We start from the raw sequence: 24,223 nt of genomic DNA, 5'->3' as shown, positions 1-24,223 counted from the left end.
TACAGGCTAGACGTTACCTCCATTTAATTAATCACACCATGCAGAATGTAATTAAAAAAAAACCAAAAAAACAACACCAAAGCCATTATGGGCTGATAAAACACATCGAAGTAGCTTTGTTAATAATCCACTCTATTCCTGTCTTTTGAGTATATGATGATTCTGAGCTAAATAGGGAAGAAAATAACTCTGGAAACTCACAGAAGGTATTCTGAATGAATGGACAGGTCTGGACATGGCAAATCCTTGGTCTTGGCAGTCTGGTAAGTTTTGTGATGAGCCTTTTTGTGATGTTTGACAACTTTCTGGTCTCTCAGCATGAGATGTCCTGGACAAACCTAACATGATGGATGAGTTCAGTTTGCGCTGGATCAAGCTGTCTGAACTGGACATCTGGGGTATTTCCTTTAAAAATTAATTTCCACTTCTACACCAGAGATTTTCAGCATGGGTGTTGACTCCAGTGTAAATCAGCAGTAAGCAGAGGGCCTTATTGCTGGCAGATCCTTGTTTGGAGGTGTAGCTTCTGGGGCAATATTCTTCAGCACAAAAATTTTCTAGATCTCTGTGTAGTCTGAAGCTCTGCATAGTGAAATTAAGCCTGCAGACAAGAGTTATGTTTTGAGTTGCTTTCCAAAGATGAGAGATTCAAACTATTTTTTTTTTTCTAATGTACTCAAACTTGAAAAGTTTTAAACATACAGAGGAAAGTTCCAAACCAAAATGTGTTAGATCTGCTCTCTTTGAAACTGGGAATTTTGTTGCAGTATTTATTGTACAATATTTGACTTCATAAAAAGAGCTGAAACAGCCTTTAGATTTTATAAATGTCAGTGTTACAAAAATGTGCTGATAGTTGCAACGTTTCTGTATTAGAAAGCAAATACATTTGATTAAGTGACCATCTGGTAAAATGTTTGTTCCCAGTGAAAACACTGGGAATTTTGGATTTTGCATGTGCTAAGTAAAATGTGGGTAAGATGTAAGCTGCACAAACTGAGGGGGCAGTAATTGGACCATACACCTTTCAAACCTACTTTTGTCAGTCTAAATAAATATTGCCATTCCTGAAGGCATTTTGCTGATCCACTCCATCTACAGTCAATTGTTTTACTACATTGTAAAATTTCTGTGAAGAATGGTTTGACATTGTGCATTTGCATCTGTACAGGAGGGGATGACCTGATTTTTAGGCCCTGGATGCCATGCATAAATCATGATTTGAGTCAGCCCCATTGTCATACACAGCAGACCTCAGTGTCATGGCATTTGGAAAGGTTCTCACTGATGTGGTGAAATGACTTGTGGATAAAAATCATGTGTAGTTCAGGCTACTGAATTGGCCTTTCTAGAGCTCCCCTGGTGCTATGGCTTTTGTTGCTTGGCATGCTAATAACAAATTCAATAATAACTGCAAAAATTGTCAAAGGAGAAAATTCAACCTGGTTTCCTTAGAAGAGTTGCTGTGACCTCAGCTCATCAGGAACTCTGGGAGCAGAACACGTTTGCTGTTTTGACAATTAATGCATCAATGATTCTGTACACTGCAGTATTTTTCTCTCTTAGTCCCTGAAGCACCTGTAGCTTTTCCAGGAAATCTTCAGCATTCATTTGTAAGCTATCAGCATATCAAATAGGTGAAGTATTTTAAATAGGAAATGTCACAATGTGCTGGTTTGATATTTCTAAAAATTTAACCTGGAATCCATACTTCCATCGTTTTATATTTATTGCCATTTTTGACAATATGGCAAGTTTTTAGAGGCCTGCTATTTTATTCTTGTAAAAATGAAAATATTAAAGAGGTTTAATATTTTTCCTTGTGTTGGTATCTGTGGGTGAGTGGGAAAACTAGTTATCACTGCTATAATGAGTTTTATTTTTGGTCCCAGTTAGTTTGAAGTGTGATTTCTAGAAGTGAAAACTAGACTTTTTTTTTACAGCAAGAACTATTCCAGTGCAGGAAATGAAATAGTAGTTGTTCTGTTCATAATTTACCATGTACATGGCTATGTCTTCATTTCATAGGCTCATGGAATGTGTAATGAAGTGGTGGTTTTAGAACCCATCTCCTTCTCCCTGACATTAAATATTGAAGCTACAAGTCCCTGCTAAGAATAATGAGATGAGGAGCTTAGAGTTGTTTCTTTGACACACAAAACACTGCTGTAAATACAATTAATCAGAATTCTGTTGATTCCAATTATAAATTAGAGGAAACTTGTAGGAAAGGTGCTTTGTGAATACTGTGCTTCATGAACATCCCGTAGCACTTACAAAATTTTTCCAAAACTTGGGGTAATAGTTGCCTGTGGGTTGCTGGACTTAGCTCTTATTCAAAGTGAATGATGCTGTGAACAAGTAAGAAGAAAGCTGTGGATGGCCATTAAATATTTTCTTTAAAAATGTGAAAGGTGTGATGAATAGATGCATTTTATTTCCCACTGCTAAAAATGCAATTCTTGCTTTCCTATTATGGGTGTCACAAGTCTGTAATTTCTGTTATTTTTCTTTAAGTGGAGGTCAATGATAGGATACCTTTTGCTGCAGTTATATTGTAAATGTTCAGATTGAGGTCTTTAGACTTACTTCAGCCAAGCTATACTGACTGACTTGGAAATTTGTCTTTTTATGCTGATGATCAATTCCAGGGTTGGATCGAGAGAAGAATGGAAGTTAAAGTCTTGTAGCATACAGAACTGTGTTGGGTGTTTTGAGGTTTGTGACCAAGAGTGGATTTGGACATTCAGTGCATTACACCAGGATGAAGGGGGGCTTACACACTCCACATCAGCTGGGGACCATTGCAGATGTGGCCAGCCAGCTGTCAGGATGCTTTCTGTCCACTCACTACTTGGTTTTAAGGAAGTGGGCTAGAAAATAACTACTGAGAGGGCAAAGACCTCTTCCAGTTTACTGTGACACTTCAGAAAGCAAAAACGTTGAAACACTGTGCCACCAGGTCACCTGAGGTAGGACTTGATCAGCAGTTGCAGAATATGTACATTAATTCAGATTTCTGTGATGAATAAGAAAAACTTAAGTGAGATCCAAGAAGATCTTCAGCACTGAGCTGTGGTGTTTCTTGACTCCTTGTGCTGCTCATTGTTACCCTTAGGTCGGGACCATCTGTTTTGTTTTCTTTTCTCTCCTTTGATCCAGTCAACTCTAAAAGCTCCTGGGTTAAACTAATTTTTATCCTGTCCAGTCAGCATCCACCACTGCCAGCTGACTCACTACACATTTTCCTCTGCTTATTGCAGTCTTCTGGCCTCATCAATCTAATTCATTTTATCACTGCAGTCAGTTAAATGCAAGCACACATCCTTTCTCAGAAGATTTGCTTTGCCTCTTCTTGCTTAGCAAACGTATGAGCAGGTTATTCTGGGAGCTGCAGTATGTCAATACCTCTCACTGCAGTGCAATGTGCTCACAGGGTGCACACAGTGTTAGGAACCTTTAACACCAGTATTGCTGGTTTGGGTCTTTTTTAAATGTATGCAACATTTATATGAAAGGAAACACATCAGATTAGTGTCCATTAAACCCAGCATTTTCTTTTGGACAACATGTCTGAAATTATGTAGTAAATCCCTGGTGGGTGCAGGGAGTAGTACATTGGGTCAAGTTACATCTTTTTTGCTATCACTTCAAGTTTGGATTTTAGCATACTTTCTAATGGCATCCCTATGTATTTTATTTTTAACTGTACATTTGTGTATGCACATGCACCGTTCAGATACTTTAAAATACCATCAGCCAAAATTTCCAGAAATTGAGAGGTTTGGCAGCAACTGCTGCCAGCATGTGCCATTGACACCTTTGGGCTTGGGGCTTGAGATGCCCCTTCTAGAATACCCTGCTAATGAAGAGCTTCCAGGTTAAAAATATACTTGTTTTCCCAATAATGCTCGCAAAATACACACTCTGTAGGATGACTACAGAATGCATAAGATAAAATATAAGGTGGTGACCTGCATACATATTAATTCAAGTAATCTGCTTGTGGAAAGTGGGTGTGGGGGGTTGTCACACCTCACAGGGTGTGTGAGGCACTGTCACATCTCAATGACATCCCCAGGTGAGGGGGCCAAACCAAATATCACATCCCACAGAGTGGGCACGGGTAGGGTTCCCCAGAGTGGGGCTTGACCCATGGAGATTTGGACTGTACCCCCTTGGTTTCTAAACTCCCTTAGAGAGGACCCTAGGTGCGTTTGGGCCCAATCCTCTCCTCCTCTAATTAATCTGTTTAACGACCCATTTGGCAAAATGAAGTTTGGGAATTCTCTGTGCAGTACTCAGGAGTAAGGTTATTACCCAGGAGGTTTGTATAAAAACACAACCTTACTTAAAAGTGAATAAGATTATAAAGTATTTCAGGTTATAACTACCAGAATTATAAATTATAGTACTCTCAAAGCAATGGATTACAATTTAGCAAAACTTAAAGAAGCTGTCAAAACAACACATTACAACTTACAAAACTTAACAAAACAACCAGTAATAAACCTTAACAAAGTTAGAAACTATGTTACCCTCATGTGCCCAGATAAGGTTAGAAACAGAAACACAGCAAAAGAGAGAGGGAGAGAGGTAAAGAAGAGATAGAGAAGATATCATCACCCTTGGATCCAGCAATGATCTTGGTAGGAAGTTCAGGTCCTTGGATGCTGGGTGCACATGCAGCATTTTGAGTGTTCCTCTTTTTTGCTGCCTGACCCCACCATTTTGGGGGAGTGGGGGGTGTTTGGTATATCTTGCGAAGTCAGGTGTTCACTTTTCCCCTCCAGATGGGATGACGTAGCCATAACCTTTATTTCTGTGCATGTGCCCTCTCCAGTGGCTTTACCTGGGGCACACACAAGATGTCACTCTGCCTCTGCAGGGTGCCTGCCCCTGTCCCTTAACAAACAAGGACAGTGTCCTGCCTGCCAGGGTGGCCACCAAACAGAGCTCCCCTTGCCAGGCCAGTGTTCAGCTTATCGGGATGGCCACTAAAGGAGGGGCTGCTCTTGAGAGAGTAGGGCCCTGCTTATCAGGGTGGTTCCCCAAATGGGGGGTCTCTCCTTGAGAGAGCAGAGTCCAGATGGCTATCGAATGAGGCCTCCACCTGAGCAGTGTCCATTTTGTCAGGGAGGCTGTTTTGAGACAAATATTCTTTTCAGGATTCAACAGGGGTGTGTGTGTGTGAGAGAGAGAGAGAGAGAGAGAGAGACAGGGAGAAACTCCAAACAGGAGAATTTCAGACTGAGGTGGGAATGTGGCAAGGAGAGAAGAGTGAAGGACCTTGGAACTATCTCATGGAAGAAAAAACCCAACAATAACAACAATAAACCCAAAACAACAAGGCATTTTAGCTAATTGAATTGTCAGGTTCCATAGCAGTGAATTCCATGATAATTTAGATAATTGAAGGAAGTTGGGGCAGCCCTTGTTTCTGCCCTAGGGATGCCTCAGGTAGGTTGTGCTGTGGTCAGCAAGTCCAGGCCGGTTGTGTGTGTTTGATTCACAGCCCAGGCTGGAGTGTGGTGTCTGCAAGATAAAATGTATCTCTTCAGTAATTTAAGCCTTGTTGCAATGTTTATTGATCTTTAATTACGCCCTAAGCTTTATTCAAGATGTAATTTTATACTGTGTAGCTACTTCTCTGTAAAGATAGAAGAAAATTAAGAACTCCATTCTGAAATGGTGACATTTTAACTACGAACTTTTTTTTTCTTCACTCTGCTACTGTTTTTCCTTGCCATGCCAAAAATTCTCCTTAGCATTTTCTATGTAGATGAGCAAGAGTGCTTAATTCAGACAAAACGTAGCTTTTTTTAATACCGATTGGTTGACAAGAATTTCATTGTTTACCTGTTTCCATTGGAAAGCTTCCAGCTTTGTCTCTCCTGCTTAAGCAATGCTACAAAAGAGATGCCCTAGAAATACAGAGCTCTAAACATTAGACTTGCAGGGCAGGGACTTAATAACTCACCTGGAAGTTCATGCCTCAGAAATTCCAGTCTCTCAGCTCACTGGTGAATGATGACTGATGAGCTGGAAGGCTCTGTCTGCCAGCAGCGTGCACACTTCTCAGCCCCTTGCTCTGTAAGGACCTGGACTTTGCTCACATGGGGTGTCTGGGGTCTGGACCAGATCACACAATGTGATTTATCTTCTATGAATGTTTCTTCAAATTTTGTTTGGGAAATAAGATGGAGTTGAACGGCTAAGAAGTCAAAAGGTATTGGTTGCTGTTGCTTCCAGTGAGCAATGCTGGTATAGACAGACATTCTTGTTCTGTGTGGTTGTAGTAATAAAAATATGTCAAAAAAACAAAACTAAAGAGGTCTGAGGTTTTCAAGTAAAGGATCTCTACAAATCAGTATTTTCTAATACTTTCAAAAACTTACCTGTGGCTGCTCTGAATGGAGACATACTAATCTTTTTCATAAATGTTAGACACATAGATGGTTCTTCTGGCCTCTTCTAAGCTTATTTTAAAAGTCAAAGGTGTCTAGTCTTCTTTGGTGCTAATCCTAGGCTGCTGCAGAAAAATGAATTGATTTTCTATATTGATGTAGCTATTTCTGCCCAGGCTGTAGAGGGAGGACATGTTTTTTATTGATTTGGCCCTGAACTTCTCTGACTCTTGATGAGCACCAATGAAAGAACCACTCTGGAGGTAGTTCTGAATCAGCAAGGGAACCAGAACCACTGCCTTGGCCAGACTCTGTTGTTCCTTTACTGGATGAATTATACATGGGATTACTGTCACAGTAATTGGAACAGGATCCGGCTATTAATGGATGACCTATAGTAAAAGGGTTGTTTCTTGAAGTGCTTGATCTCTGCATAATGGTAAAAGAAGAGATTTATAACATAATTGCAGAGGAAGGTTGACAGGGCTGAAACCTTTAACAGTAGTGGAAGTGCTTGGGTGTCCACAGGATATTGGTGCTTGCTTCTGTCAGAAAAACAAACAAAAAGGGATTCAAGGTGCATGAGAAACTATTAGCTGATGTTTAAAGCTATGTGAGGGCAGATTTGTGCAATATTTTCCAGTATTCTCATGGAAAGCAGCTGGGTTGCTCAGGACTTTTAAAATTCTGACTATTTCCCTTATGAAACCTACTGAGAAACTAGCTGTTGTTAGGAGGAAAGGTTGGAAGTTTAATCTCCTTATTATGCTAATAAGGATACAGGCCATGTACAGGAGACTGCAGGACCAGGCATTTTTCTCTGGAAGAATAATACATGGTGTAAGTCAGGGTTTTCTTTCACTCCTGTCAGTGCTGGGACTCCTGGTGACTCACATGGTGTCCCTTGTAACAAAGGAAGTTAATGCTTCATAGGTAGATTCTCCTGATTTTTGTTTCATTTGGTTTTGACACAGATATATATTTAATATAGAAGCCAATTTTTTTTTTGAAACATTTGTGTTGATGACAGAAAATATGGCTATGTCTTTCAGAAAGGATAAGATCTTAAGTAAGATGCTGTGTCATTCTCCAAAGTGCATCCTTCCAGTAATGTAATTGTTCTCCCACTCCCTCTTTATGCTATTAGATAAGATGAACTTATTATTTCAGCTTTGTCATAAACTGGATTTACTCTCTGGTTTTAAGCAGATTTAAATTACATTGTCAGCACGCTCCTTTGTACTATCATCTTTCAAAAAAATAATAAATCTTTATAGCTTTGTTGTATCCAGCCAAAGGCAGAGATAAGGCTGAGCTATCTCTTGTATGTATGTAATTTAAAAATCAGCTAAGAATATTTCTTTTGCAGGAATCAATAATGTATGAATACAAAATTGCCAGGTGATAGCAACTCTGTGATGCAGAGGATTAGTGACTTGCCCTTTCATTATCAGAGACTGTGTACAAGCTTAGATACAACAAATCAGAAATAATATTATACTCCGTGGGCCTAAAGTAGTATTGAACAAAAAGAGCTAATGTGTCTAATAACCCAGTCCAGATGGGAAATATTAAGCACTACTCTAATCTCTTGCTTTCTGCTCAGATCAGCTATGGATTGTCAGTTTAGTACTTGGTTGTTGATCATTCTTTGCTATCAGGATAAGCCAGGAAAGCCTTCTCCCCAGAAGCAAAAATATAATTTTAGGGAATTCATATTTTTATGTGCTAATGAGGTAACAGTTCTCTTTCAGGTGCTGTTCCAGGCAGGATCTGGGCAGATGCATTAATGATGGAGTGAACAGGGGCTGAGCAGTCTCCTGCTGGGAAAAGGGGAGTGTGGCAAATTCCAGGTTCATTAGGGAGGGAGCCCAACCAGCACCTTTCTCCTCCATCTTTGACAGTGGGGGTTGCTATGGAAACCTTTCCCAAGAATGACCTCTTTTAGTGTTTAAATAAATGAAAATTCTCTCTTAGTTTTGAATAGTGACTTGAATTGTTTGGGATTAGGAAACTATGAATGTATTCATCCAGCTGCCAGAATATACATTAAATAGATTGCTTGCCTTTAAATATACCTGTTTGCTTATCTTGGTATTTTAACTCCACTCAGAGTTAGTTTTAATAAAACTTCTTAAAGAGTTATGAATCACCTTGTGAAACATCAGTTAATACCCCAAATAATTAGCTGTGATAAGTCGAAGGAGCTGGACACTCCTAAGTAATTGCTTTGTTTCACCTGAGAGATTTTTGCATTTCAGTGGTGGGTTAGCAATTCCAATACATGCTTTGTAGATCCATTTGTAAATACTTTGGGAATGAAAATGATCAGGAGTAGCTAAGGAAGAGTACATGGGTGGCAGGAGTTGCCAAAATGTTCTGGGGAAAGGAAAAATGTTAACGTGAGATGGATTTCAGTGAGCAGTGGCAGTATTTAAATAAGTCTGTCTTTAAATAAACTGGGATTTATCAGTGGAAGTGGAACATGAAGGATCTCTACAGCTTGCCAAACCCATTTGAGGTAACACTGTCTGCTTACTTAGTTCAGTTCCATGAGAATGATAGCATCTCTCCTGTTCATATGTAGAAATAGAGTTTGGAGAGGTGAGCCAAAAATACTTTAACTCTAGAAGTGGATCTCCAGTTCCAAAAATTCTTGAAGACAACAACTGGACATTACTTGCTTGCAAGCTGGGAGAGATTTCTGTGTGCAAGCCAAAGTTCATATAGCCAGTCTGGTCTTGATGAAGAAGCTCAGACATTTATAATCAAGCTGTAATATGGTGCTTATGACTGCTGGTTTCTAGAAAAACCTCTTCACTCAAACTGTTGTTGTTTCAGGTAGGTTTGTCTGATACCCTCTGCAGTGTCTGGCAGGACGGTGCCCATGAAGTTGCACAGATTTTAAAGCAAGCTGAGTTTTTAGTCAAAACTTTTAAGGCAGTACCTTCCACCTTCCAAGTCTTGATAAAATATGCCTAGTCAGGATAAACACGATATCTGGTGGAGATTTTTTCCAACAATATGATAGCTTCTTGTTCATTATATTCTGGAGATTTACATACAAAAGAAATAGGAAAGCAGTAAAGCTGCTGTAATGCTGACAGCAGCATAAAAGATGAACGCTTCACATAATTGTGTTCCCGATTGCTTCAGCTCAAAGACATTTTAAAGTGAAAAATTCATTCAGAGACCTGAATTTTGGCTGCACTTCCAGTGTCATGCACTGTACAAGGTAACATAGAAGACTCAATTTATGCTGTAGCAAAGTAATTCTCAAATAGATCATTTCACCCAGTACAATTTACCATATTAAAAGGAAAAAGAGCAAAAACTTCTCAGTTGACACGAGAGGTTTACGTAGCCGCCTTTCCCCATATTTGAATAACTTCTCAGGGATTTGCAAACCTATTGAAAACTATTTCCATGTTGAAAAGCTCTGTCAACTGGAATAATAGAATTTTCAAGTAAATTATGCTTTTTCCTGAGATTTTTAATGTTTGTCATGCCAAATTATCTACCTTTTTTATGCACCTGAAAGTTAAAGATGTGTTATCTTGCTTTTTGTTGTTGTTGTTGTTTTATTTTGGTGTAATTGTTTAACCAAAGAAAACTATTCATAGCTATCTGTCAGCTCTGGAGGAAATAAACTGCTTTACCAGTTTAACTTTTCTACTATATTTTTAGTTTCTTAAACTGATTCCATTTCTCTGGCTTGCTAGTACATTTAAAGGTGAAATTAAAAGTGGGCTCTCATAAATGATTTTACACTATTTCATGTAAATAATGACATACCAGGCCTCCACTTAAGGAGTTCATGTGACTTATCCTTCTGGTAGACTCAGCCTTTTAACCTCATACCCTCAGTAGGAAAACTTTGAATAGAATAAACTATGTCAGTTGGAAGAGAACCTACAACAATCATCTCATGCATCTGCTGTAGGAGTCATCTGTTATCTGATTCAAATAAGGAATCATTATAGTTCCCCATCTCATGGGAAAATGGATGTTCAGGCCCTGTGAAACCATTTTTACTCTGTTAGTTTACTTTTTCTTGTGTGTTTGCTCTTGTAACACCTGGTGGGACCTAGGTGGATGGAGCATGGCAGTGAACTGGGGGCCAGCACTGCTGCTGGCAGTGTCACACCCCTACCTGCCCTGCAGCTTCCTTCCCTAAGAGAAGAAAAACTGTTGGAAGTCTGGCAGCATTTTTGATACTGGAAAAAAGTATGAAATTTTATCCATATAATTCCAATTTTTGATCCCCAAATAAGTGTAAAAATTTGAGCTTTCTTCTGTGCAAACAGTCCATCTTTTATCTTTGTCTGCTTTAAAGATTTTGACAGATGTGTTATATTTTCTTTACCTGTTCGCATTTTGTATAAACTGTTTCAGCCAGCATAAACCCACATAAAGCTTTTAATCTTTCCTTTGTTTCTAAAGATGAATTAATTCAAAAGTAGGGAAAAAAAAAATCATCCCTGTTTTTATGTATGTTTTACCTTTCTCTAAATGTTTGCTATTAAATTCTTCCTGAATTGTTTAGACTATAAACCTCTGAGGTATTTTACAGAAAGCAATTTATGTCCTGTTTATCAGTGGACAGTTTACTGATTCCACCAATATTCCATCAATATTCTATAAGGATCTGTGGTACTTTATTAAAAAATGCAGGAGATGGCATGAAGCAGCAAGCCTTCTAAATCTGTCTCTTTTACAGTAGAAAGCTTTGTGGATAAGATTCCTGTGAATGTACTGGATATGCTGTTGTATAAATGTCAGGCATAGGTATTACTGAAAAAAAGTATGAGTACTGCATTTTTCCAATATGCATCCCTTATCAAATAGTAAGTCTGTTGGGTGTTTCTGTTCCCTCTGTCCAAACTTCCAATTAGTTCCCTGATTCCCAATTAGTTCTCTACCTCCATCAGTCTCTTTTCTTGCTGTTCAGTTACAGAAAAAAGATATTTTTTATTTCTCAGAATCATTTTATTCACTTGTGAAATTTGTGAGTTTGTAAAACAGGATTTACTTTCCCACCTTTTTGTCTGGAATAGGTGTAAGTAGACATTTAAAAGAAAGCTGTGGTTTCCCTATCCCACCAAATGGCTGATTCACAACTGAATGAATGATTACATGAATTTTGTTTTAAATTGGCACAGGGACACCAAATTCAGTTGTGCTTTGCTCTTGTGTTTCCTTATCAGGGTTAGTAACTTCAAGTAAATAGAGAACTGTAGCAGTAGTTTATGGGGGCTTGTGATTCTAGTCAAAGGAAACTGCATTTAATTTTCATGATCAATCTGAGCTTTTTCAGTCATCTGTCACAAATTTTGTTTTGAGGTGTTTTTAGGAGGCAAAGTTGGATTTGTGGTAATACATGTTATACTGCATAAGACATTAGTTTGAATTATCAGTGACCAGACTAAATTCAAGAAGTGTGTTTCAGTTTAAGGTTTTAAAAGCTCCTAAGTGACCCTGTAGCCACAGAACTGTCATTTTATGCTGTTGAATCTATATACATCTTACTTTTGGTCCAAACTGGCAATTGACAGAACTGGTTGCTTGCAGGACTGTTACTTTATGGTTGTGACAGTACTTATTTATCCAAATAAATGACAGTTACATACACAAAGATTAAAAAATATTTTTGCTTCATTAACTCTGGAAAAAATATGTTCCTTTTGTTTCTCAGATTCGATAATAAAAAATTACAGGCCCTAAAAATTTACAGTTAGTCCTTCACCTTCTTGTCTGTAGATCTGAACCATTTCAGGTTATTTCAGAAAGAGAATTAATTTCTGTACTATTTCTTTAATGTCAGGAAACCAAATAAACCTAAAGCTGATTCTGGATTACTACCTTGCATTTACCTGAATATCCCACTGCAAGTTAGACTGCTCTGTAAGGAGTATTATTATTTCTGGGAACTGTAGGAACAAAACCACTCATGTCAATTTAGATGCTATAAAAAACATTTTAAGTTTATTAAAAGTAATATAACTACTCAAAATACATTGCTTTTTAAAATGCATATTTAAAATTCTCCTTTGTGCTTTGAGACTGTAAAATGAAAACCACTTTAATTGCAGAATACTATGAGGCAGGGAGTGGGTTTTTCAAGAGCTGTGACAGAAGAGTAGCAGGCAGTAAGTGCCAATATTTTCCGAGTCATAGAATGAGCTGGGTTGGAAAGGACCTCAGAGATCATCAAGTCCAACCCTTGATCCACTCCCGCTGCAGTTCCCAGCCCATGGCACTGAGTGCCACATCCAGGCTCTTCTTAAAAACCTCCAGGAATGGAGAATCCACCCCCTCCCTGGGCAGCCCATTACATCCTGATCACCCCCTCTGTAAATGATTTCTTCCTAATAGCCAACCTAACCCTCCCCTGGCAGAGCTGAAGCCCATGGCCTCTTGTCTTACTGGGAGAAGAGCCTGACCCCCCCCCGGCTCCAACCTCCTTTCAGGGAGTTGTAGAGAGTGATGAGGTCTTCCCTGAGCCTCCTCTTCACCAGGCTGAACAGCCCCAGCTCCCTCAGCCCTTCCTCACAGGACTTGTGCTGGATCCCTTCACAGCCTCCTTGCTCTTCTCTGGACCTGCTCCAGCACCTCAATCTCTTTCCTGAGCTGAGGGGCCCAGAACTGGACACAGGACTCAAGCTGTGGCCTCACCAGGGCCGTGTTGAGCCTCATCCCATTGGAATCAGCCCAACTCTCCAGTCTGTCCAGGTCCCTCTGCAGAGCCCTTCTGCCTTCCAGCTGATCCACACTTCCCCCAGCTTAGTGTCATCTGTGTGAATTTGCTAATTGTGGACTCAGTCCCCTCATCTGAATCATCAATGACGATATTAAACAGAACTGGGCCCAGCACTGATCCCTGGGGGACACCACAGCCACCAATTGGATCAGCACCGTTCAGCACCACTCTCTGGGCCCGGCCCTCCAGCCAGTTCCTGTGGGCTGACAGCTTTTTCAGGAGAATGCTGTGGGAGACGGTGTCAAAGGCCTTGCTGAAGTCCAGGTAGAATCCAGATTCTATGATTCTATGACAACCTCCGCCTCATCCACCAGGCATTTACCTGATCATAAAAGGAGATCAGGTTGGTCAGACAGGACCTGCCCTTCCTAACCCTGTGCTGGCTGGGTCTGATCCCCTGTCCCTCCTGTAGGTGCTGTGTGATTGCCCCCAGGATGAGCTGCTCCATAACCCTGCCAGGCACTGAGGTCAGGCTGACAGGCCTGGAGTTTCCTGGTTTCTCCTTTCATCCCTTTTTGTGGATTGGTGGGACATTCGCCAACTTCCAGTCATCTGGGACCTCTCCAGTGAGCCAGGAATGTTGGTAAATGATGGAGAGCAGCTTGGTGAGCTCTTCTGCCAGCTTCCTCATCACCCTGGGGTGGATCCTCCCTGGTCCCATGGACTTGTGAGGATCCAAGTGGCTCAGCAGGTCACTAACTGCTCAGGGGGGGCTGTTCAGCTTCTTATTTCTCTCTAAAAACCCCAGAAGCAGCTGTCTTCAGGACAGCCTCTCTTGATGAGGTAAAGAAAGTGTTAAATACCTCTGCCTTTTCTTCATCTTTGGTAACAATGTTTGGACATACATTTGGTAACTAAGTGATGGACATAGTCCAGTTACTGTTCCTGGGAGAAGTGATGTTTGTTTCCCTAACAAGTGCTAGCATTTATCAAAGGCTATTTACTTGTCCAGCTATAAAAAATCATGACAGGCAATGTAGCATTGCATTACAGTCCAGCAATCCAGTTAGGAGAAACGCTTCAGTGTGTGCATGAACAGCTATGACAAGTGGCTTAAATGCTAAATGCAATGCTCTGTGAGTGGCTACAAACCAAACAGCTGTGTAATAGTCTTGATCTCTTTTAGTTTTACAGATCCTATTTTCCTCTTAAAGTGCTCATATACTTGTTTTTCTGTGCCTGTGCTGGTTATCAGCTTTTTACTGGATTAAACAATTTAACATGACTGAATATGAAATCATGGGAGATTTAGAAGAAATTTGCTTCACCTTTTTATAACACAGTTTTTATTCCAAGAAGAAGGACTTGAGATTTGGTGCATGTTTTGATCTGAAATAATTCCCTGGAAATGGATTTCAGCTTGCTGCTATTATCTCTGTCTGGTTTGCTTTTCCAGTTTCTCCAGGCAAACAGACGTTGCAGTCATAAGGGTCATAAATATGGTATCACAGGAGAAGAGAGACAGAATTGACACACGGACTGCCTTTCCAGTACCATTGCTTCAGGCTGTGTGGAAAAATAAGCTTGATATTTTTCAGAAGACATCTTTGTCTATACTTTTACAGAGTCTTCGTATATACCAAAAGCAAGGTTCTCTGGCCTTCACCAGAGCTGATGAGGCCAGTTAATAGCTAGACTTTCTTAAGAGTCTAACAAGTGAACTTTAATCAGTATTCTTTTATTGGGGCAGAAGTAATTTTCAGTGTTAGAAAATTTATTGGAATGGGATTAGTTCACAAGATGTACTTTTTTACAGGACTTTTTAGTCTGAGTCTCATGGGAGAACTGCCTGCAGAGACTGTCTTACAGTGCCTACCCCACACAGCTTATTAAGGAACAGGAGAGAACAGCACAACCCCAATCTTTGCTGTAGGGCATTACAACTTGCTTCTGCTTTCAACAGGCACAGCACAGAGTGCAGCCTGCCAAAAGGCCACCATAACATCCAAGCCCAGAATTAACTCTAAGAGTATGAATAATCTCATCCTTTTTCAGTCATGCATTTAGACATGTGTTTAAGGTTAATGATTAGGTCCAGATGAAAGCAGTATGATGATCAATGATTAAAGTTAAACATAATGTTTATATGCTTTCTTGAAGAGGAATAAAATTATTCAAATGCTTTAATACTCTGAGTCACCTCACAGTACTGTTTTCCAGCATTAGCCATCAGGTTCTCCAGGGGAGTAATTTAAAAAATACTCCGTATGTGTGGGATTCAAATATTTTATTCTAAATTCTTGTGCCTAGTAGTTTCTATCTGCATTTCAGAGGTCTGAAATCCCACTCTGACAAAAGCTTTATCAAGACTGTAGCCAAGGAGTCTGAAGCCAACTGTTTCAGCAACCTTTTTTCTTCATCCACAATATTTTGTGTAAAGAAGGCTGTCTGCTACTTTCGATTTGTTACACACTTCAGTCACCAGCTGTTTGCCACTGCTGAAGCAAAAACTTGTGAGATCAATAAACTTTCATTCTCAGCTGGTACAGTTTTAAGTCATAAATAGGTAAATGTGAATATCATACAGGAGGGAAAGGGAAACTTTCCAGATCTTTGATTTTCTTCTGTAATAAATACTTAAAATAAACAAACTCAAAATGAAGCTCAGCTATATTCACATAGGCTTGGATTGGATGTATATTAACATGTGTCTGGGCCAGGTATCAGCTCCTGATCTGCACTTTTTTTTCATGTATAATGCTGTAGGGCTCCAAATTGTATTCCACATGCTGAATACAAAAAATAAATCATACTGTGAATGAACTTTGCTAATGGATACTCTTAAGGAGAGATGCTGTGGAAATGATGGAGATTTTGGTGGTGGTGGTGAAGGTAGATAATAGGTTAAGGTAGGCTTAGCCCACTCATTTTCCTTTCCTAACAAAAAGTGCCCTCTAATTTCTTGGTAGCAGTTTGGGTATCTGTTTATGTTGTGACAACTTTTCCCCAGGCTGCCAGAAGACACAGCAGTAACTGTGCCCCAATGCCATCCCTAAAAGCCCTGACACACAGAACCATGAGGAGCTCCCCCAGTACTTGCCCTATTGGATTATGTTCTTGGTAGCACACAGATTTATTTTCTTGCTTGAAAGGGGTTTTTTAATGCTGCTCTGCTGCTTCTAATAGGTAGGTGGTAGGCAGAGAGGGAACATTCACCTGTGGTTCTTTTCTTGTGTGTTGTCTTTGGCAGACCAAACGTCAGCAAGCAGTCTTTGTAACACAGACAAACAAGTAATGAAAAAATGATGTATTATATGAAATTTTCAAAATGTTTCATTCAAAGAATTCAGCCCTTTTTCTTTAAGCCCTTTCTTTGAAAGTCAGGCTTATTACTACATTGTTAAGAGTAATCTCTTCTCTTCTTTGAAGTTTTCAGTGAAATATGGCTGATCTGAGATCTGATCATGAAAATTTGTTTCCATTTTCTTTATTAAATATATTTTTCCTTCTGTAGCATTTCTGACACAGGACATTTAAATCCCTGTAAAATGAAGAAAGAAAGAGAATGCTGTGAGTGTTGTTAAAACTTTTTTGTTGTTTTTGTTCTTGACATATATTTAATACCATCTGTAGGATACAGGTTAAAAGATATGGGGATTAAAGAGAGGCCCAAACCTCAAACTAAAGGAATTTCTAAAATCCACTTGTCAGTTTTGACCAAAGGCTGGATTTTAGCACCAACTCCACAGGGGTGTGGTAATCTAGACTTTTGCTTCTTTATCACTGTTTGGGTGAAGGGCCTGCTCTCTCTCCTAGAAGAAAAGTGTCTCTTTGGTAACACTAAATGCAAAACAGATCTTTAATTTATTTTTTTTTTCTACATAGCTGAGCGAGAAAGGGGGACTTAAGCTTCTCAGCTGTACACTGGGACTTCCCATAGCTCAAGCCTGTTTATTTGTAGAGCCTGTTTAATTTCACCAATTACCAATCCTTGCCATCCCTTCCCCAGGTCTAACCTGCTTCAGGTGCCATCCTCTCTCTTCTGCCTAGCCAGGGGACAAGGTGACAGTCAGGGAAGCAGAAGAAGGAAATTTTAAAGGCTTCTCACCAGTTTTAAAATACAGGAATTAAAAAAAAAACAACCAACAAACAAAACAAAACAGTCAAGGGACAAAGCAATAACCCAATCTTTTTAATTTCTTATACCAGAAAATGGATAGGCAAGAAATCTGTGGTGGCTTTGTGGGCTCTTTCCTGCAGGATCCCAGCGAGCTCTGCTGCTTTGGTGCCCTGGAAAAAACATGCTGCATTAAATAGGTTTGATGGAAAATGTGTTTTCATTGTGCATCAATTTAGGACATTAATTCTGACTGAATCACATTCTGTTTTCTGGCAGCATTTACTGAATGCCACTATTATGTTGTAACACTATTACAGACTTGTATTCCAGGTAAAACTGCTTACACATTATTTGTGATACGTATTTGGAGACAGATGATGGAAAAAACATATTAGATGAAACTGAATTACATTGCCAAGCTGTAGATGCTCAGTGTTTATAAACTGAGACCGTAGAAAACAATTTAAAAGCAAAATTTGTACTTCTTAATCTTCAGTGTCTACATTGTTGTCACTCTCAAAATGACATTTCATGTTCTGATGCTTAAAATCTGATTTGCATTCTTTCCTAAAAAAATATCTTCTAGGTTGCTGCTGGGTTTCTCATTTATTTTTGAGGACCTAGTTGTGAATGTTTTCAGCTGAGTGTACTTGATAATGCTTTTCCACAGGAGACACCAGTCACTGGCTCCAGAGAAGACAAGAAAATTTTTAACAGGAGCTTCTGAAACTGAGTCTGCCCTGTAATGAGGGATGTGAACTCCATCCTGCTGCCTGGGCATGAGCTCCTCTCACACCTAGGGAGATAGCTCAGCTTCAGGCAAGGATGTCATCAGTAGTAGCCTTGTCATGCTGCTGGAGCCCTCCAGGTTTTTTTTTTTATTCCCAAAAGGTGCTGCTATTGCTGCAGCCAGTGGTCCAGGGCTCCAGGAGCCCACCAGAGCTCACAGTTGCTTCTCTGCAGATTTAGACTTCTATCTCCCCTTTCTTTCTGGGGCAATGCAAACTTAGTGTTCTATTGGGATCTTTACACGTACAGCTTTTAGGTCAGTAATTCTCAACTTTGTACAAAGAGCAAGAACTATTTGCCTCATTTGTCCTGTGACTTGAAAGCATTCAGCCCTTCAGCCCACCCCAGGGGGAGAGAAATCAAAGCCTGCCAAGACTGGGAGTTGATAGCAGCAGTTCTGCTCCTTCAGGGCAGGGGATAGAGAAGATGCTGGTATCAGATATTTACCTAACAAGGAAACTGTCAGTAATCAGAGATAATTATCAATTCATCCAGCTCCTGTAGCCAGCTGCATCTCATAGCTTCTTTGCAGTCCTGGTCTCTGAAGACCTAGCTGCTGTTTTCTTACCCAAGAAGCAGCTGTGTTTCTATCTAACCTGAGGACAGGCTGCTCCATGGAATTCAGTAGTGAGCTTCTGTACAAAGTTGGTCGTGGTGTGTGTGGGAAATAAAATAGTCTGTCTGGCAGATTAAAAACAAGGGATATGTGATGTGGAGTTTATGTTGCCTTGGTTAGCAGTGAGATTAGTTATATGATGTCTCCTTGTAGAAGTGTTACTGAGACACCTTACTCAGCAGAAAGGTGGTTAGTATAAAATTATTCCATGAATCCTTCAGAATGAATTTAAATGAGCAGGCTGAGCCTATGCAGGATCAGTGCTTTATCTTGCATGACTGTATTGATTTTGATCCAGCACTGTCAGCTTTAAAGCCAGATTTACTGGACTGTCAAGCCACAAACCTCAAAAGCTATCTTTAATTGAAGGGGGAAGTTTAATGTGATATATGCTGAAGAAAAATCATTTATCAAAGTTGTCTTACTTTTAGTCTATGAATGCAAGAAATGGAATGGAGGCTCCTAAGGCTCAGGCTTTATTTATTTGGATTTATTTTGCCCATTCTCCCCCACAGCCACTAGAGGAAAGTTCTGCTGGGATTCCCTCTAAAACTGTAGAATATGTGGCAAAGAGCATGTAAGCCAAGTAAGCCAAACACCCTGGATTTAAGGAGTGTTTTCTAGAGAAGAGGAAGATGGGCCTGAGGAAGAACAAGGGCTGGAAAAAAACAGCCTCTAGGCCTAGGTGTTGGTATGGGGATGATAACAGCAACAGAACCAAAGAGAATAAATGAGGATGAAAATCTCACTCTTATATTCCTGGCTTGTCATTTTTTTCTGTCTGCCTCGTAACTGATTAACATAAATCAAGGTAAGGAAGGGGTTTTTTGAAAAAGAGTAAAATAAGAATTCTTACTGGGTCCTTCTGTTCTTATTTCTGCGTATGTTTTCTATTTTACTATTATGCTTCTAATGCTGTAATATTTCATATTTCATGAAACTTTGTGTTTATGAAGGAACAACTTTCATATTAATTATTTTTGAGCATTTTGTCTTTGATGTCCTTTGATTAGTAATTTCAGCTTTTGTTACCAAACGTTACATTTAAAGCAAAGTACTTTCATATGTCTCTGCTTACTTGCATTTTCTTGGCAAGCCTTTTACATGGTGAAACATTCTGTAACGAGCCCTATTAAGGTAATATAAATTTAAAAAATATTGTCCTGCTTTTGAGAGTTGGATACAATAACTTTCAGTTTATGTGTTCATTGTAGATGCAAATAAATATGAACCCATTGACTCTGGGCAGAAAAAAAATCCATGGTTTAAAACACCACTATGGTATGAAGCTCCTCTCTCTCCCTGTGCTGTTAGAGTGGTATATTTACTATCTGTAGAACTTCCTGTACACAACCATCAACAAACAACATACTGCATATTGATAGTGCAAGAGCACAGATCCTAATTTCTCCCTCCTTCTAACTGGGGAGCAGTGTGGTGTCCCAAATCAGAAAAGGCTTGAAAACTTCACCATGCTTCTTAGAGCTGCTGAGTCTGTATGTTTCATGTACCCTAAACATCACTGCATCCATACTTAACTTCTCTCTGCTCCAGCTCATCCTTTTAAGCTATTATTATTACAAAGGTGCTTAAATTCATAAACTTTTATTTCCAAATTATATTTTGGTTTCCAGAAATTGTATTTCTGTGAGTATTACATCTCAGTGTTTCCAGATTTTAGGTAAAGTTAATGTATGAAGCAAATGTTTTACATCTCCTCTTTTATTAAATATCCCATATTTTTACAAAGAAAACCATAATTGTTTAGCATTCTTATCCTCTGATATGAATGGGCTGTGTTCTTACATGATAGAAAAACTGTGCAAAAAACCCTAGTATTATAACACTGGAACATATCATCCATTCCAGTGCTCATGAAACATTTACTGATGTTTTATCAAGGGGTCCATGTGACCACCAAATGTTGGAAAAATCCTCCCTGTTTGGATGTGTAAGGGTGTTTGCCTCTATGCAAGAAGGCTTTGATATGTTTCAGTTATTATCATTAATAAAATACTATTATGGAGATATATTATTTTTCCCTCTTGTTTGCTCTGTGCAATGTGTAACCTGGAAAGATAAGTCACCTGTTCAAAATTAAAACCCATGTCTTCACGTTGAAACCATTTTCCCCTCAGCACCTCAGTAGCCAATGCTCTGGGCTCAGGAGATGGCTGGCCTTGCCCCCAGGTGTTCTGTTTAAATATTTGGCCTTTTTTAGTGGGAAAATGTTGTTGGTGACCTTTCTTACCTCTGACTTGTGGCCAAGCTGCTGCCCAGCCTCAGCTGTGCCTTGTAAGAGGGAGATGGAGAACACCTGGGAGCAGGGCTGGGTACAGGGGGGGTGGGAATGCTGCTGCTCCTCACCTGATTCTAGGAAACCTGATGAGGTAACAGAGTGGGGGCTTTTGGCTCCTCTTAAGGATTAAAACCTGGGTGAATAAGGGCATTCAGTGGAGTTTTGACCTGGGGAAAGGTTCTCAGGATAGGCATTGGGACTGGTGGATTTGGAGACGTCTTCCACTCTCAGAGGTATGAGTTTTTTAATTTAAAAATCTGCACGAGATTCCTGATGGTGCTAGAGCTGCTGCAGCATCCCTGGCAGAGGCTCACGGTGCAATTTGAGCACAAAGGAGCAGCCTGTGGATACTGTTGTAACTAAGAGTTATTTTGTGTTGGGGTATTGTCATTTATTCTCTTTGTACAGCTGTGCTCATACAGTTACCCCCAGGCTATGCCTTATGAAAAATAAGGGTTTGTCCTTCAGTTTTCTTTCCTTACTGATCTGTTGTGCCGAAGTGAGGTCTGGATGAGCTGTGGTCATGGCAGTAGGTGTTGACTCCTCATATATCATGTGGTAAACGTGGATGTGGGTCCTGTGCCTGGGTGGGTTACAGTTGCAAGAGAGATGATAGCAGGAAAAAGCAAGGATTTGGTGCAAGTTACATCAACCATTCAACCCATTGGGGTTGTCCTAGAAATAAACTGTGGTCCCTGATAAGGGTAAAACTTACCCTGCCTATCTGTGTGCTGTCTCTGAGGAGGGGAAGCTGCTACCTCTGGCTTTGCTATGGGTGCTTTTAAGTATAATGAAGACTGGTGGTTGTGTTCTCACAAGTCCCATTGCTCTAGCATTATGTGCCTGTAGCAGGCAGCTTGTTAAAAACTCAAATGTGGCTGAAGGTCCTGCAGAGTTCCTTTTGATAGCAGGTTAAGAAAATTCAGCACCTAGTACATCCTGCCAGGTGGTGGTGTAGAGGATTTTTTTTTATATCCTGTGTATCATCAGCCAAATGCAACTCCTGAGATGACTGACACTGAATTATTGTCATGGCGCTGGGTAAATATTGATATTTATAAAATATAGAAGCTAGTGGGTGTTGATGTTTGTAAAACCTGGTAAACTGCTAGGAAAATGTTTAATCTCATTATTTTGTTGTTTTCTTCATAAATATTGAAATATTAGCATGGAACCCCTCTATACAGTATTGAAAATGGTGAAAATATTTACTTTACAGAGCCTGAGTCTGTATGTGTTTGGTAAAAGGTATGAAGCAGCTTTATCTTCCATGGACCAGAGTCTCCCATCTCTGGGACTCTCCTCCCAACTTCTGCCTTGCTGCTCTGTGCTTCAGTTTAAAATATGATCTGTGAACATAGGGTGTGTGACCACTTTCACCTTACATGAGCAGAAGCATATGTACCACCTTCTGTGGCTCTGGATAAAGCTGTTTGCTTCTTGATTCAGCACAGCTTTGTAACACGTTTAAAATGCAGCTTTATATAATTCAGGTGAGGAGAAAATTCTGTGGTATGTGGATCAGGGCTACAGTGTTGTCAACTGGTACTGAAAAGAAGTGAATGGAAAGGCTTGGGTCAAGCTTGCAAATCAAGGGCTAGTTTTGAAGCTACTGTACTACCCTTGGCCAAGGTTTTTAGAATGGAGTTATGCTGAAAATCAGAAAGAGAAGTTTTATTTTTGAGCTGCAGCTTATTCTCTGCCCCTTTTTCTGAGTTCTAAAAATGGCTATTCCAACACAAAGTGCTGTGTAAAGGGGACAAAATCATAAAATTGAATGCTAGAGAAAAGCTATCCTTTGTATAAAGTCAGAAAGGTTCCACTATTTTTTTAAATTTTATTTTAGAAAAGAAAATGTGTTTACATATACCTATAAGAAACTTGGGTCCTTCTATTTTTCTCAAGGTAACTGGTTCAGATGTGACATTTTTTCAGGTATGCTTTTAATCCAGAGCAGCACAAATTGCCCATGTTTGCAGAGAAAAAGTAAGAGGCTAAATCAAGTTATTTGGTCATGTTCTTTTTTTTTTTTTTTTTTTTTTTTCCCCTACATCATCGAAGTGTGAATTGAAAATCTATTTTGCCTGACAACTTAAATCCAGAAAAGCTTCTGTAATAAAAGATTCAGTCTATGATATGATGGGAGATTAGCTCTACTATGAATAGTGTACCATAAAAACAACTGTGACTTGAGGGATACAGCAGAAAAATATATTAAAAGCAGTTATATAAATGTTCTTTGTAAACTCTATATTTCAAAACACTTCAATGTAAAAGCTTCTAAATGAATGAGAAAATCCTGAGATGTAGCTGATACAATACTATGCTAACATTTACATTTTGTGAAAGTAGATCTCTCCAGCCTCTCTTTCTTTTTCTTACTTCTATCTAGTCATCTTCTGGTGATATCAAGAATTTAGGCAAAATGAGTTCCTGGACAGGCTACAGAGGATCAAGCTTACTCATTAGACCCTAATTTATGAAGTAAATTGCAATAATCCTGGAATTGCAATAACACCTGAAAAAAACCACCTGAGCTGCAATTTTTCCTTTACTTTTTTTTTTTTTTTTTTTTTTTTTTTTTTTTTTTTTTTTTGAGGTTAGCTAAATCAAATTGCTCTCTCTCCTAGGAGAAGGAGACTTCTGCTTTTCTGCTTTTCTCTATTATCTGCTCAAGAGTGAAAAACAACTTTTGTTGTTTGTGTATTCCTTTCCTGGGATTCAAAGTTTGGGGATATATTTGGGGATCAAGCAAGGACAGAGAACATGAGTGAAAAGCACAAATTTTATCTGAAATTTGGAGTTTATTGAATAGTGTAAGCTTATGAAATGTAAGCACAGATTAAATTTAATCTTCCCTGCTTCTATGAGTATGTAAATTGGTTTATACTGCATATATTTAAGTAAAATGAAAAAACAAACTTCCTCCTAAAAACAAAGATAATATCCTAAGGAATGTGTGGAGTATCCTGCATAGTATTGAGTATATCACCATAATTATTAAATAGAAGTAGATGCTTTAAGAAGCCAGCTTGTGTGACCATGTTTTGCTAGAGCTCACAGGCCTCTCTAGTAAACACTAATTAATATTGTGAGACAGAGAAACATTGCAATAAAGAGATTATTCAGTGCTAACAGGTGTTACTTATTTATGGTGGGGAGAGATTTAATTGTAATCTGCTATAGTATCTGCACTACTGAGCACACCCCATAGGAGGCATTTCTGTCTTAAGGCATCGTGTGGAACTAGCAGTAAACTTATTATTAACATGTGCTTTTCGTAAAAATATCC

The 24,223-nt window shown here is 39.3% G+C and overlaps 1 protein-coding gene across 1 annotated transcript in view; it reads left to right on the top strand.

Annotated features, from left to right (window-relative positions):
• NRG3 (neuregulin 3) overlaps positions 1-24,223 on the top strand; it is a 341,086-nt gene that overhangs the window by 65,363 nt on the left and 251,500 nt on the right. The gene's annotated exons all lie outside the window — the stretch shown is intronic.

Source organism: Heliangelus exortis, chromosome 7, assembly GCF_036169615.1.
Source record: "Heliangelus exortis chromosome 7, bHelExo1.hap1, whole genome shotgun sequence".
Classification (NCBI taxonomy): domain Eukaryota; kingdom Metazoa; phylum Chordata; class Aves; order Apodiformes; family Trochilidae; genus Heliangelus; species Heliangelus exortis.
This window is presented reverse-complemented; position numbering and strand designations above follow the sequence as displayed.